General features: G+C 36.3%; 1 protein-coding gene across 2 annotated transcripts in view; it reads right to left on the reverse strand.

Moving 5' to 3' along the window:
- LSAMP (limbic system associated membrane protein) overlaps positions 1 to 13,324 on the reverse strand; it is a 1,005,909-nt gene that overhangs the window by 156,781 nt on the left and 835,804 nt on the right. The window lies entirely within an intron of this gene.

Genomic DNA, 13,324 nt, shown 5'->3' on the forward strand with positions numbered 1-13,324 from the left:
ATATCGATATTTGCAGATGATACAAAACTATGTAAAGCAGTTAATACAAGAGAAGATAGTATTCTGCTACAGATGGATCTGGATAAGTTGGAAACTTGGGCTGAAAGGTGGCAGATGAGGTTTAACAATGATAAATGTAAGGTTATACACATGGGAAGAGGGAATCAATATCACCATTACACACTGAACGGGAAACCACTGGGTAAATCTGACAGGGAGAAGGACTTGGGGATCCTAGTTAATGATAAACTTACCTGGAGCAGCCAGTGCCAGGCAGCAGCTGCCAAGGCAAACAGGATCATGGGGTGCATTAAAAGAGGTCTGGATACACATGATGAGAGCATTATACTGCCTCTGTACAAATCCCTAGTTAGACCGCACATGGAGTACTGTGTCCAGTTTTGGGCACCGGTGCTCAAGAAGGATATAATGGAACTAGAGAGAGTACAAAGGAGGGCAACAAAATTAATAAAGGGGATGGGAGAACTACAATACCCAGATAGATTAGCGAAATTAGGATTATTTAGTCTAGAAAAAAGACGAATGAGGGGCGATCTAATAACCATGTATAAGTATATAAGGGGACAATACAAATATCTCGCTGAGGATCTGTTTATACCAAGGAAGGTGACGGGCACAAGGGGGCATTCTTTGCGTCTGGAAGAGAGAAGGTTTTTCCACCAACATAGAAGAGGATTCTTTACTGTTAGGGCAGTGAGAATCTGGAATTGCTTGCCTGAGGAGGTGGTGATGGCGAACTCAGTCGAGGGGTTCAAGAGAGGCCTGGATGTCTTCCTGGAGCAGAACAATATTGTATCATACAATTATTAGGTTCTGTAGAAGGACGTAGATCTGGGAATTTATTATGATGGAATATAGGCTGAACTGGATGGACAAATGTCTTTTTTCGGCCTTACTAACTATGTTACTATGTATGTTACTATGTTTCTCGAAAAAATTCCATGTGCACGTGACTTTTGTCTACTGCTGTGCAGCTTCAGGCGTAACCAAGGAGTTTAGTGTTACCTATGATATCTCCATGTGAACCCCCTACAAATGGAAGAATCTTGAAAACAGCTTTGGATGTAAACAGAGAAAAAAAAAGCAGAAAATCTAAAAGGCAACAGCTCATGGATAGTAACCTGTGACCAATGTGTAAGGCAGGCATCAGCGCAGGGGCTTTGCACATGTGAACGTGTGCACATAGCCTAAAACTAACAGACTCAGGAAACCAGCAGAGCCCCCCTACAGTGTTTTAGATTACGTGAAGGTAAGGATGTGAATATACGGCTTACTTAATGGTTTCAATATATTACCACCATGCAAAAGCAGCTCAACTGCAACAGTGTCGGCGTAATAGTATCATAAAGTATCTAAATACCCCAACAACCCGTGGATGAATGTGCCTATGAAGCAGCTATGGGTACTTAGAGAGCAGAGACACATTTCAGTTTAGTTTGGTCTGTATTTCAATGGTAAGTGACAAACTGCATAGGGAGGAGGTCCGCACGGGTGTCCCACTGCTAGGGAAGATTGAAAATGTGCAAGTGATTGTGGTCCAAGAAAGTCCCAAAAGATCTAAACAAGTTGCATTATTTGCTTGGTGTCGGTACTTTCCATCCCATCACCCTGCACTATCGGCATACCACTAGCGATCTTTAACCAATTCTATTAAAGACTTACAATAATTAGGGGCCCCGTTGCATCTTTTTGCGTTAGGGCCCATGAGCGTCAAGTTACGCCGCTGCCTGTAGCCCCAAATCTGGATATCAAGCGGCTCCTAAAAAACAGCCTAATGTTAATATTTGCCTTGTTGTCACTAAGTATGGCATCGCCACAAATGTAACCCTGCTAGATGATCCATCCTAAATGCCATTCCTCCTGCAACAAGGATGTTTTTGGGTTTTTTTTTTTTTTTTTTTGCAAATATCTACCCCAAAAGTGGAATTTTTGGAATTAAGAGGTTCGGCGTTAATACCGTACCTTAAACCACCTCAGACCAAAGAATAGCCCGGAACCAGACTGCAGGAATCAATCAATGTGTTTTATTCTGATCAGATCCGCAAATGTTTGTTTATAGTTGTAGCAATGTCTTGTTTCTCTGTTTATTGTTTTTGTTACTTTGTATCTTTTTATTTACTTTTTATCAGAAGAATTAGGACAAAGCGATGAGCAGATTTCCCGCCGTCTTCCCCTCGATATCCGCCGTGTACAGTAAGTAAACCTGCGTTCTTATTCTTTGTTCTTTTCTGATCAATGCTTCTATCTGTTATTGATCCCACTGCTTTCTGCGAGGAGGATAATCGCCCTGCGTCCGAGATCTGCTCTACAAATGGTTATTGATTCTGCAGCACGACCGCGTCTCATTACCGCGCTCCCTGCAACCTCCAGATATACGCCGATGAGGAATATTATACTCCAGGGGCGGTTAAATGGCGCCTGTTATATAAGCAGCTGATCACCTGGGACAGGGAAGATAATGTAATTTAGACACCTGGATGGTGAAGGAAACTATGCAGTCTTGACATGAGTTAGAGCCAACTATTTAACTGACCATGTGACATCTATGGGCCCTTAGAAAGAAGGGGCCCAAACCTGGTTGGCAAGAACACGTGCGGAACTTTCTTCTCCAGAGTTGCTAAAAAGAGTGCGAATAAAGGGATAATCTAAACCCCCTGGGTCGCAACACTAATTGGGGCTTCTGTATGACTGTTATATCTGCACCCCTCCAGCCTATAAGAGTTTATTAAACTGCATTGCAGGATATTTCATCCTTATATTAGATTTAAGAGCAATATCTGGTGCAAACATTACTGCCCTGATTCATCATTTACAATTTATCAAAGTCCCTTTTCTTTTTGACTTGTGCCATTCGCAGATTATTTTTGTGAGCCGAATTCTTAAAAATGGTACACGAGGTTCATGTTTTTTTTTGCCAAAAAAAAAAATAATTGCTCACTATTTTTGTCTTTAACCATTCTTTGCAACATTTAAGAACAAAATAATAGTAATTATTTCAAAAATTGAAAATTTGTCTAAAAATTATCCAAATTTAAAAATTTCAACAGAAACCTGACTTTAGTCTGGCACATTATTTTTGTGAGCCGAATTCTTAAAAATGGTACACGAGGTTCATGTTTTTTTTTTTTTTGCCCCCCAAAAATTGCTCATTATTTTTGTCTTTAACCATTCTTTGCAACTTTTAAGAGCAAAATAATACTAATTATTTCAAAAATTTAAAATTTGTGTAAAAATTATCCAAATAAAAAAAACTTTCAACAGAAACCTGACTTTTAGTCTGGCACAGGAGTGAGATGATACAGGAAAAAAAAAATGAGACGTTTGGTAAAAGTTGCATTTTGTGAATCTGTCTAAAACATCTGGATAAGCAAAGTTGCCAAGCGAAAATATAAAAAAGGTGAGAAAAAAGACAACTTAGAAAAAAGGGGCAAAATGTTATAATAGATCGTAAAAAAAAAAATACAAATTAATTTAGAAAACTGGGGAAACAAAGATGATACATCAGAGCCTGCATCTCCATTATTTATATAGTTTATTAAATAACCAGTGACAAAGGACATCCCATGTGCATGTGTACATCCTGGTACAACAGCAATTCTGGGACTACAGCTTTAAACTTAAAGGGGTTGTCTACATTACTCTTTTTCATATGAATTATTATGGCAAAAATACCACCTCCGATGGAAACCCCCCTCAAGACCAACTTAAAGTTGCTAAAACCTTATTATCCTGCAATTTAACTGGCCGCATGCAATACCAAATTTTCCCTGTAGTGGCCGCTGCAAGGAATAGAAAGTAGCTACAATGTAACAATCCGTCTTAATATTAAACACAATGGGTAATATCTGTTTCTGCCTCTAGAGGGCGATGTCATTCATTTGAAACTAAGAGCACCCTTCTAAATGGCTTATTTGCATAAATTTCCCATGGTTCTTTGCCTGATATTGTCCCCATCTCTAAGAGTTTTTCTGTATGTTCAAATGATGCTTAAAATGACTCCATTATTTTCCACTTTTGCAATAACTTCGACCACAGCAAATCTTTGACAAATTACCGAACAGAAGCTTCCTTTTTCAGATCAATAACAACAAATCAATAGGTTTTAATGGAAATAAGAGCAAAGAAAGAAACAAAAAATATCAAAAACTCTGGAGGCCTTAAACTAGAAAGCCGCAGAACAAGAGAACGGCTGCTAATGCCGCCACTTAAAAGTGATGCCGACGCCGGATCCGCTGCCGTCCAAGAGGAAGGAAAGGAGAAGGACTCCGAATGCGGAAATGTGTTTTCCACAGATACAATTTTTATCAGCCGGCGCTGTGGAGCCGCGTACGGCTGAGACGGGGAACGTGCGCGGTGGCATCGCTTTAATAAACGACTGTGTTTTCCTTTCGCAAGCTGTTTTACATTAATGATTTATTTGGCAGAGGGACGGCTGGTGGTGGAACGCGTCTGTCTTCACAACTCGCAGTGTTTGGGTTGGAGTTACGCTTCTCGACTATAAACGCAAAAACATTTCTGCTAACGCAAATAAATAAAGCAGATTATCTCTGAAAAAATAGATTCATTAATGAAGGAGAGCGCAAGAGACCCACCGATGAGACAGATTTATTCATCCAAATGGATTCCCTCTGCTATACCAGAATCTTAGCAATAATTATAATTTATTCTAAATTAGATTTCATCCATTACATAAATAATACTGTCCCAATCTACTAGAATATAAATACTATAATACTGCCCCTATGTACAAGAATATAACTACTATAATACTGCCCCATGTACAAGAATATAACTACTATAATACTGCCCCTATGTACAAGAATATAACTACTATAATACTGCCTCCTATGTACAAGAATATAACTACTATAATACTGCCCCTATGTACAAGAATATAACTACTATAATACTGCCCCTATGTACAAGAATATAACTACTATAATACTGCCTCCTATGTACAAGAATATAACTTCTATAATACTGCTCCTATGTACAAGAATATAACTACTATAATACTGCCCCTATGTACAAGAGTATAACTACTATAATACTGCCCCTATGTACAGGAATATAACTACTATAATACTGCCCCTATGTACAAGAGTATAACTACTATAATACTGCTCCTATGTACAAGAATATAACTACTATAATACTGCTCCTATGTACAGGAATATAACTACTATAATACTGCCCCTATGTACAAAAATATAACTACTATAATACTGCCCCTATGTACAGGAATATAACTACTATAATACTACCCCTATGTACAGGAATATAACTACTATAATACTGCTCCTATGTACAAGAATATAACTACTATAATACTGCCCCTATGTACAAAAATATAACAACTATAATACTGCCCCTATGTACAAGAATATAACTACTATAATACTGCCCCTATGTACAAGAATATAACTACTATAATACTACCCCTATGTACAAGTATATAACTACTATAATACTGCCCCTATGTACAAGACTATAACTGCTATAATACTGCCCCTATGTACAGGAATATAACTACTATAATACTGCTCCTATGTACAAGAATATAACTACTATAATACTGCCCCTATGTACAGGAATATAACTACTATAATATTGCCCCTATGTACAAGAATATAACTACTATAATACTGCCCCTATGTACAAGAATATAACTACTATAATACTGCCCCTATGTACAGGAATATAACTACTATAATACTGCCTCTATGTACAAGAATATAACTACTATAATACTGCTCCTATGTACAAGAATATAACTACTATAATACAGCCCCTATGTACAAGAATATAACTACTATAATACTGCTCCTATATGCAAGAATATAACTACTATAATACTGCCCCTATGTACAAGAATATAACTACTATAATACTGCCCCTATGTACAAGAATATAACTACTATAATACTGTCCCTATGTACAAGAATATAACTACTATAATACTGCCCCTATGTACAAGAATATAACTACTATAATACTGCCCCTATGTACAAGAATATAACTACTATAATACTGCCCCTATGTACAAGAATATAAGTACTATAATACTGCCCCTATGTACAAGAATATAACTACTATAATACTGCCCCTATGTACAAGAATATAACTACTATAATACTGCTCCAATATACAAGAATATAACTACTATAATACTGCTCCTATATACAAGAATATAACTACTATAATACTGCTCCTATGTACAAGAATATAACTACTATAATACAGCGCCTATGTACAAGAATATAACTACTATAGTACAGCCCCTATGTACAAGAATATAACTACTATAATACTGCCCCTATGTACAAGAATATAACTACTATAGTACAGCCCCTATGTACAAGAATATAACTACTATAATACAGCCCCTATGTACAAGAATATAACTACTATAGTACAGCCCCTATGTACAAGAATATAACTACTATAATACTGCCCCTATGTACAAGAATATAACTACTATAATACTGCCCCTATGTACAAGAATATAACTACTATAGTACAGCCCCTATGTACAAGAATATAACTACTATAATACAGCCCCTATGTACAAGAATATAACTACTATAGTACAGCCCCTATGTACAAGAATATAACTACTATAATACTGCCCCTATGTACAAGAATATAACTACTATAATACTGCCCCTATGTACAAGAATATAACTACTATAATACTGCCCCTATGTACAAGAATATAACTACTATAATACTGCTCCTATGTACAAGAATATAACTACTATAATACAGCCCCTATGTACAAGAATATAACTACTATAGTACAGCCCCTATGTACAAGAATATAACTACTATAATACTGCCCCTATGTACAAGAATATAACTACTATAGTACAGCCCCTATGTACAAGAATATAACTACTATAATACTGCCCCTATGTACAAGAATATAACTACTATAGTACAGCCCCTATGTACAAGAATATAACTACTATAATACTGCCCCTATGTACAAGAATATAACTACTATAATACTGCCCCTATGTACAAGAATATAACTACTATAATACTGCCCCTATGTACAAGAATATAACTACTATAATACAGCCCCTATGTACAAGAATATAACTACTATAGTACAGCCCCTATGTACAAGAATATAACTACTATAATACTGCCCCTATGTACAAGAATATAACTACTATAGTACAGCCCCTATGTACAAGAATATAACTACTATAATACAGCCCCTATGTACAAGAATATAACTACTATAGTACAGCCCCTATGTACAAGAATATAACTACTATAATACTGCTACTATGTACAAGAATCCTGAAGACCCAAAAGAGAATAGTAAAACCAAAAACACTCAGTTTGAAAAAATGTTGCAGTAATCCGCAAGTGCTAGTAAAAGATGTAAAAAACAGGGTATTTGGTTGATACGTTTTTTGCAAAAAATGTATACTAAGCTGCTCTACCAATCTTCACGGTATACCCTTATCAGAGCAGTCCTAACTAATGTATGCAATCCCTATCTGATGTATTTAAAAACCAAATACCAAAAACGTATCAACCAAATACCCTGTTTTTTACATCTTTTACTAGCACTTGCGGATTACTGCAACATTTTTTCAAACTGAGTGTTTTTGGTTTTACTATTCTCTTTTGTGTCTTCAGGTTTCTTGGTGGTGTGTGAACATGATCATACAGACTTGTTCACTGTGCAAGTAGCCCATGTGTTCCTGTTTCCATATGTACAAGAATATAACTACTATAGTACAGCCCCATGTACAAGAATATAACTACTATAATACAGCCCTTATGTACAAGAATATGACTACTATAATACTGCTCCTATGTGCAAGAATATAACTACTATAATTCTGCCACTATGTACAAGAATATAACTACTATAATACTGCCACTATGTACAAGAATATAACTACTATAATTCTGCCACTATGTACAAGAATATAACTACTATAATACTGCCACTATGTACAAGAATATAACTACTATAATACTGCTCCTATGTACAAGAAGATAACTACTATAATACTGCCCTATGTACAAGAATATATCTACTATAATAATGCCCCCTATGTACAAGAATATAACTACTATAATACTGCCCCTATGTACAAGAATATATCTACTATAATACTGCTCCTATATACAAGAATATAACTACTATAATACTGCCGCTATGTACAAGAATATATCTACTATAATACTGCCGCTATGTACAAGAATATAACTACTATAATACTGCCCCTATGTACAAGAATATAACTACTATAATACTGCCCCTATGTACAAGAATATAACTACTATAATACTGCCCCTATATACAAGAATATAACTACTATAATACTGTTCCTATGTACAAGAATATAACTACTATAATACTGCCCCATATGTACAAGAATATAACTACTATAATACTGCCCCTATATACTAGAATATAACTACTATAATACTGCTCCTATGTACAAGAATATAACTACTATAATACTGTTCCTATGTACAAGAATATAACTACTATAATACTGCCCCATATGTACAAGAATATAACTACTATAATACTGCCCCTATATACTAGAATATAACTACTATAATTCTGCCACTATGTACAAGAATATAACTACTATAATACTGCCACTATGTACAAGAATATAACTACTATAATTCTGCCACTATGTACAAGAATATAACTACTATAATACTGCCACTATGTACAAGAATATAACTACTATAATACTGCTCCTATGTACAAGAAGATAACTACTATAATACTGCCCTATGTACAAGAATATATCTACTATAATAATGCCCCCTATGTACAAGAATATAACTACTATAATACTGCCCCTATGTACAAGAATATAACTACTATAATACTGCTCCTATGTACAAGAATATAACTACTATAATACTGCCGCTATGTACAAGAATATATCTACTATAATACTGCTCCTATATACAAGAATATAACTACTATAATACTGCCGCTATGTACAAGAATATATCTACTATAATACTGCCGCTATGTACAAGAATATAACTACTATAATACTGCCCCTATGTACAAGAATATAACTACTATAATACTGCCCCTATGTACAAGAATATAACTACTATAATACTGCCCCTATATACAAGAATATAACTACTATAATACTGTTCCTATGTACAAGAATATAACTACTATAATACTGTTCCTATGTACAAGAATATAACTACTATAATACTGCCCCCTATGTACAAGAATATAACTACTATAATACTGCCCCTATGTACAGGAATATAACTGCTATAATACTGTTCATATGTACAAGAATATAACTGCTATAATACTGCCTCCTATATACAAGAATATAACTACTATAATACTGCCACTATGTACAAGAATATAACTACTATAATACTACTTGTTATATTAAGCAGCACAATAAATATCTGCTCATTCACCGCCCATTGTGATCTTCCCTGACACTTTGTGAGAGTTGATTGTAGCATCTAGAGTTTTTTTCTCTATGATCATTCTCCCCCTCCCCCACAGGCATTAATCAGTAATTGTAGTCAGGGGACCTATATATCTTAGTGATCGTTGGATCGTTCTGCACAAACCTTCAGATCAATGTATCTCCTCTGTTGTGATGTTGCTACAGGTCCTAATGACATAATGACAGCAGATTAAATATGTTATAATTACAGATCTGGGGTCGGTAATGATTTTTGCTTCCCCACTAGTTATATTTTTCAATCTTATGAAGGCAAAAGAATACAATTTAATCTCCTGTCTTGGGGATAGTTGGAGGATGGGTGGGTAAAATACGCAACCTGATTAAAATGTTGATAGCCATTTGCTGAAGGTGAAACATCTTCTTCAGTGATGATGAGAAATCGCATTTAATCTGCAGATGGAGAGATTAATTTGCTCATAATGAGAGTGAGTGATATGAGCGGCTTATAGCGGAGCTTTGTGCTGCCACATCGCCTCCTATGTCCTATCTATGTCATGGTGATGATGATGATAAACTAAAAATTGTCAGATATTGGGAATCATGTTTCATAATTTTTTTTTCCAGTTAAGAAAGTGCAAATTTTTTTTAAAAATCCATTCTTCTAATTGGTGCCAATTTTTTTAAATATTAAATATTTAATTAACAAAATATGTAAACAAATGCCGCTTTCAATAATTTATTGTACTTACGATATTTAAATTTAATTTATTAATGCTAATGAGTCTAAGAAATGACCCCATATAAGGAGGTGTGAGAATATTACAGCTTAAAATGATATTGTTTCAGAATTCTTTTTTTAAATATTAGAAAAATAACATAAACACTACAGGAATTCCGAATTTCATCTTTAGATAAAGGGGATAAGTGTTACATTCAGGGTAGATTTACAGCCTGGTTTACTGTTTGTTTCGAGTTCTTACCATAAGGACCGCCCATGAGGTTCTGGCCACACCCACGAGGACACAGTGTGCATTGATAAGATAGTAACACTATTTCATCTTTAGATAAAGTAGATAAGTGTTACATTCAGGGTAGATTTACAGCCTGGTTTACTGTTTGTTTTGAGTTCTTACCATAAGGACCGCCCATGAGGTTCTGACCACACCCATGAGGATACAGTGTACATTGATAAGATAGTAACACTATTTCATCTTTAGATAAAATGGATAAGTGTTACATTCAGGGTAGATTTATAGCCTGGTTTACTGTTTCGAGCTCTTACCATAAGGACCGCCCATGAGGTTCTGGCCACACCCACAAGGATACAGTGTACATTGATAAGATAGTAACACTATTTCATCTTTAGATAAAGTGGATAAGTGTTACATTCAGGGTAGATTTACAGCCTGGTTTACTGTTTGCTTCGAGTTCTTATCATAAGGACCGCCCATGAGGTTCTGGCCACACCCACGAGGACACAGTGTACATTGATAAGATAGTAACACTTTGTGTTAATGCCACAAGTTGTAGGTTAAAGTGTTATTCGCATCTTCTATCTTACTACCGTTTTTTTTACTTGCCAGAAGGCTGTGTACTCCAGCTGTCAATTCAGATCAATGGTCTGGCTGCGATAATGAAAGCAGTGGAGGGCAACCGAGGACCGCGGGGGCGTAAAGCTAGCTGGATCCAGATCTGGGCCACTTCATAGCAGTGACTTCAAGCCCTACAGCAAAGAGCGTGCAAGCATGCACTTCTTCTCTAAGATACCGGCCACCGCTGATGCATTACAGAGGTGGTTGGAAACCTAGGCAACAACTGCAAAATTAAAAAAAAAATCTTCTGTTATTGATGACACAGAGAATTTTTAATATGATGGATGCACTTTGCAAAGTTGTTTTTCTTTTACAATCAACAATAATAAAATGTAAGTTATTTAAGAAGTTTAGACAACATTTTTAAGAGGTCGATGTTACATTTTCAACCTCAAACCGTTCCTTGATGCAGATTAGAATTAGGGCCACACTTTGTTTTCTTTTGTTGTTGTTGTTGTTTTTTTTTTTAAGTTTTCTTTCACAGGGACAGCCCATGAGGATCTGGCCACACCCATGAGGACACAGTATATATGGATTAATAATATACAGCATGAAGTCTTGTGTTTTATGATATAGGAGCATAAAAGAATAACTGGAAGAGATGAAATAGTTGCAAAGTAATATATCTGCTCTAGAATCATACAACTTGGCTACTGACTGGTGAAATTATGTGCAGAATTCTCTTTTATTACTCCAAGGTTAGCAACCAATGCATTGGTGAGTTGGCTCAAGATTCAAGGAAAGTATTGCACAGAGGATAGACAAACACGAAGATCTTCTGTCTTGTCAAAATCTAAAGATCTCATTTTGATCTTTCCAATGTGGTCATTTATTGGTGGACCTCACTAATCTTCAGAATCCACTTATGGTGAATGAAAGATTTGTAGAAAAATTCACATATTGACTCTTCGCAACATGCAGGGGAAAGGAATCTGGACTATTTGACTTTTCCATACCAATGAATCATTTCCGTTTGGTCCAGACTCTAGAAGGTGGTAAAGTGGACATCAATGCCTTTGATTAGAAGATTAAATTGGTCATGATAGGTCTAGTAGGAATAACCAGCCATGGGCAATGGTAAATCACAGTGAGGCCGAGTAGCAAGACCAACCAAGATCAATATGGCAAAGTCAATAAAAGTTTGCCAATAAGCTATCTCCAGTGGAAACTTATTTTACAAGTCCCAACTATTGGAAGTCATTCACTATAAGTTACTGTCCAACTTTTCAAAAAGTCTTGAAATCTTGCAACATGACTAGGAATATTAGCTGAAATGGAGACCCATCTACGAACAGCTGTTTTGGGGGTGTTTGTTACGGTATTTCAGGGTTTGGCTAGCTTGATCCAGATTCGGGGAATAAGTGGATGTTCTCCTATTGGCAATGCTTCATGGAACTAAGAAATGCAAATTTGCTCTCTTCTGATCTGTTAAGTGATAACTATTGGAGTTAGCTCCCGAAATAGCTGTCTGTAGATGGTTTGGCGATTATCCATCATCATGTTGCTCTTTGATGGTTCAGTCATAGACTTATAAAGAGACCTCCATTAGGCGTCACTGGAGAGAGCTAATTTACATACTTTTCTCCCATAGCGCATTGCCAATAGGACTCTATGCTCAGCTGGTCTCCATAAGTCGTGCCACTCCAACCCCTAAAGAAAAGTCAAGACAATTTGTTAAAATCTGAAGATCGAAATGAGGAGAAAAAGTCTACACTTGACCAGTAAGGTAATGATGTAGACAGCTATGTCTTTGTGTCAATATTTGCTAAAGACATGAGATGGAAACCATCAGTCATCGGTAGGACTACCAGTCGTTCATCTACCTCTACTTTTGGCCAATAGCGTTATAGACAAATTTGGTCAATGTACGTAAGAGTCCACCATCCACGTGTCTGCTCCGTTCTGAGGTCACATCAGCGATTTGCAATGCAAACTTCAGGTTCTGGCAATTGTTGGCCAAACAATCCGACAGAAAGACCATTGTCAGTGGATCGTTGGCCTCTGGTCTGTTGGATGACAGGACGCGACCAAGGAACGGAGGATAAATGAATACTTTTGACCATGAGTCTGGGATAACGAGTCCATCACCTGTTGTAACGCCTGATCTTCTCGCTTCTCCTTCCCTCACGCTTCACCAAGACCTTTTATCTTCTTGATCTAATTTCAAAAAAGTTGCCAAATACCGGAAAAGATCATAATCACCCTAAAGATGAAGTATGGAGATGACAACCCTACAACACAGTATTTCCTCGTCTCCAATACTCA

Source organism: Ranitomeya imitator, chromosome 3 (genome assembly GCF_032444005.1).
Source record: "Ranitomeya imitator isolate aRanImi1 chromosome 3, aRanImi1.pri, whole genome shotgun sequence".
Lineage (NCBI taxonomy): Eukaryota > Metazoa > Chordata > Amphibia > Anura > Dendrobatidae > Ranitomeya > Ranitomeya imitator.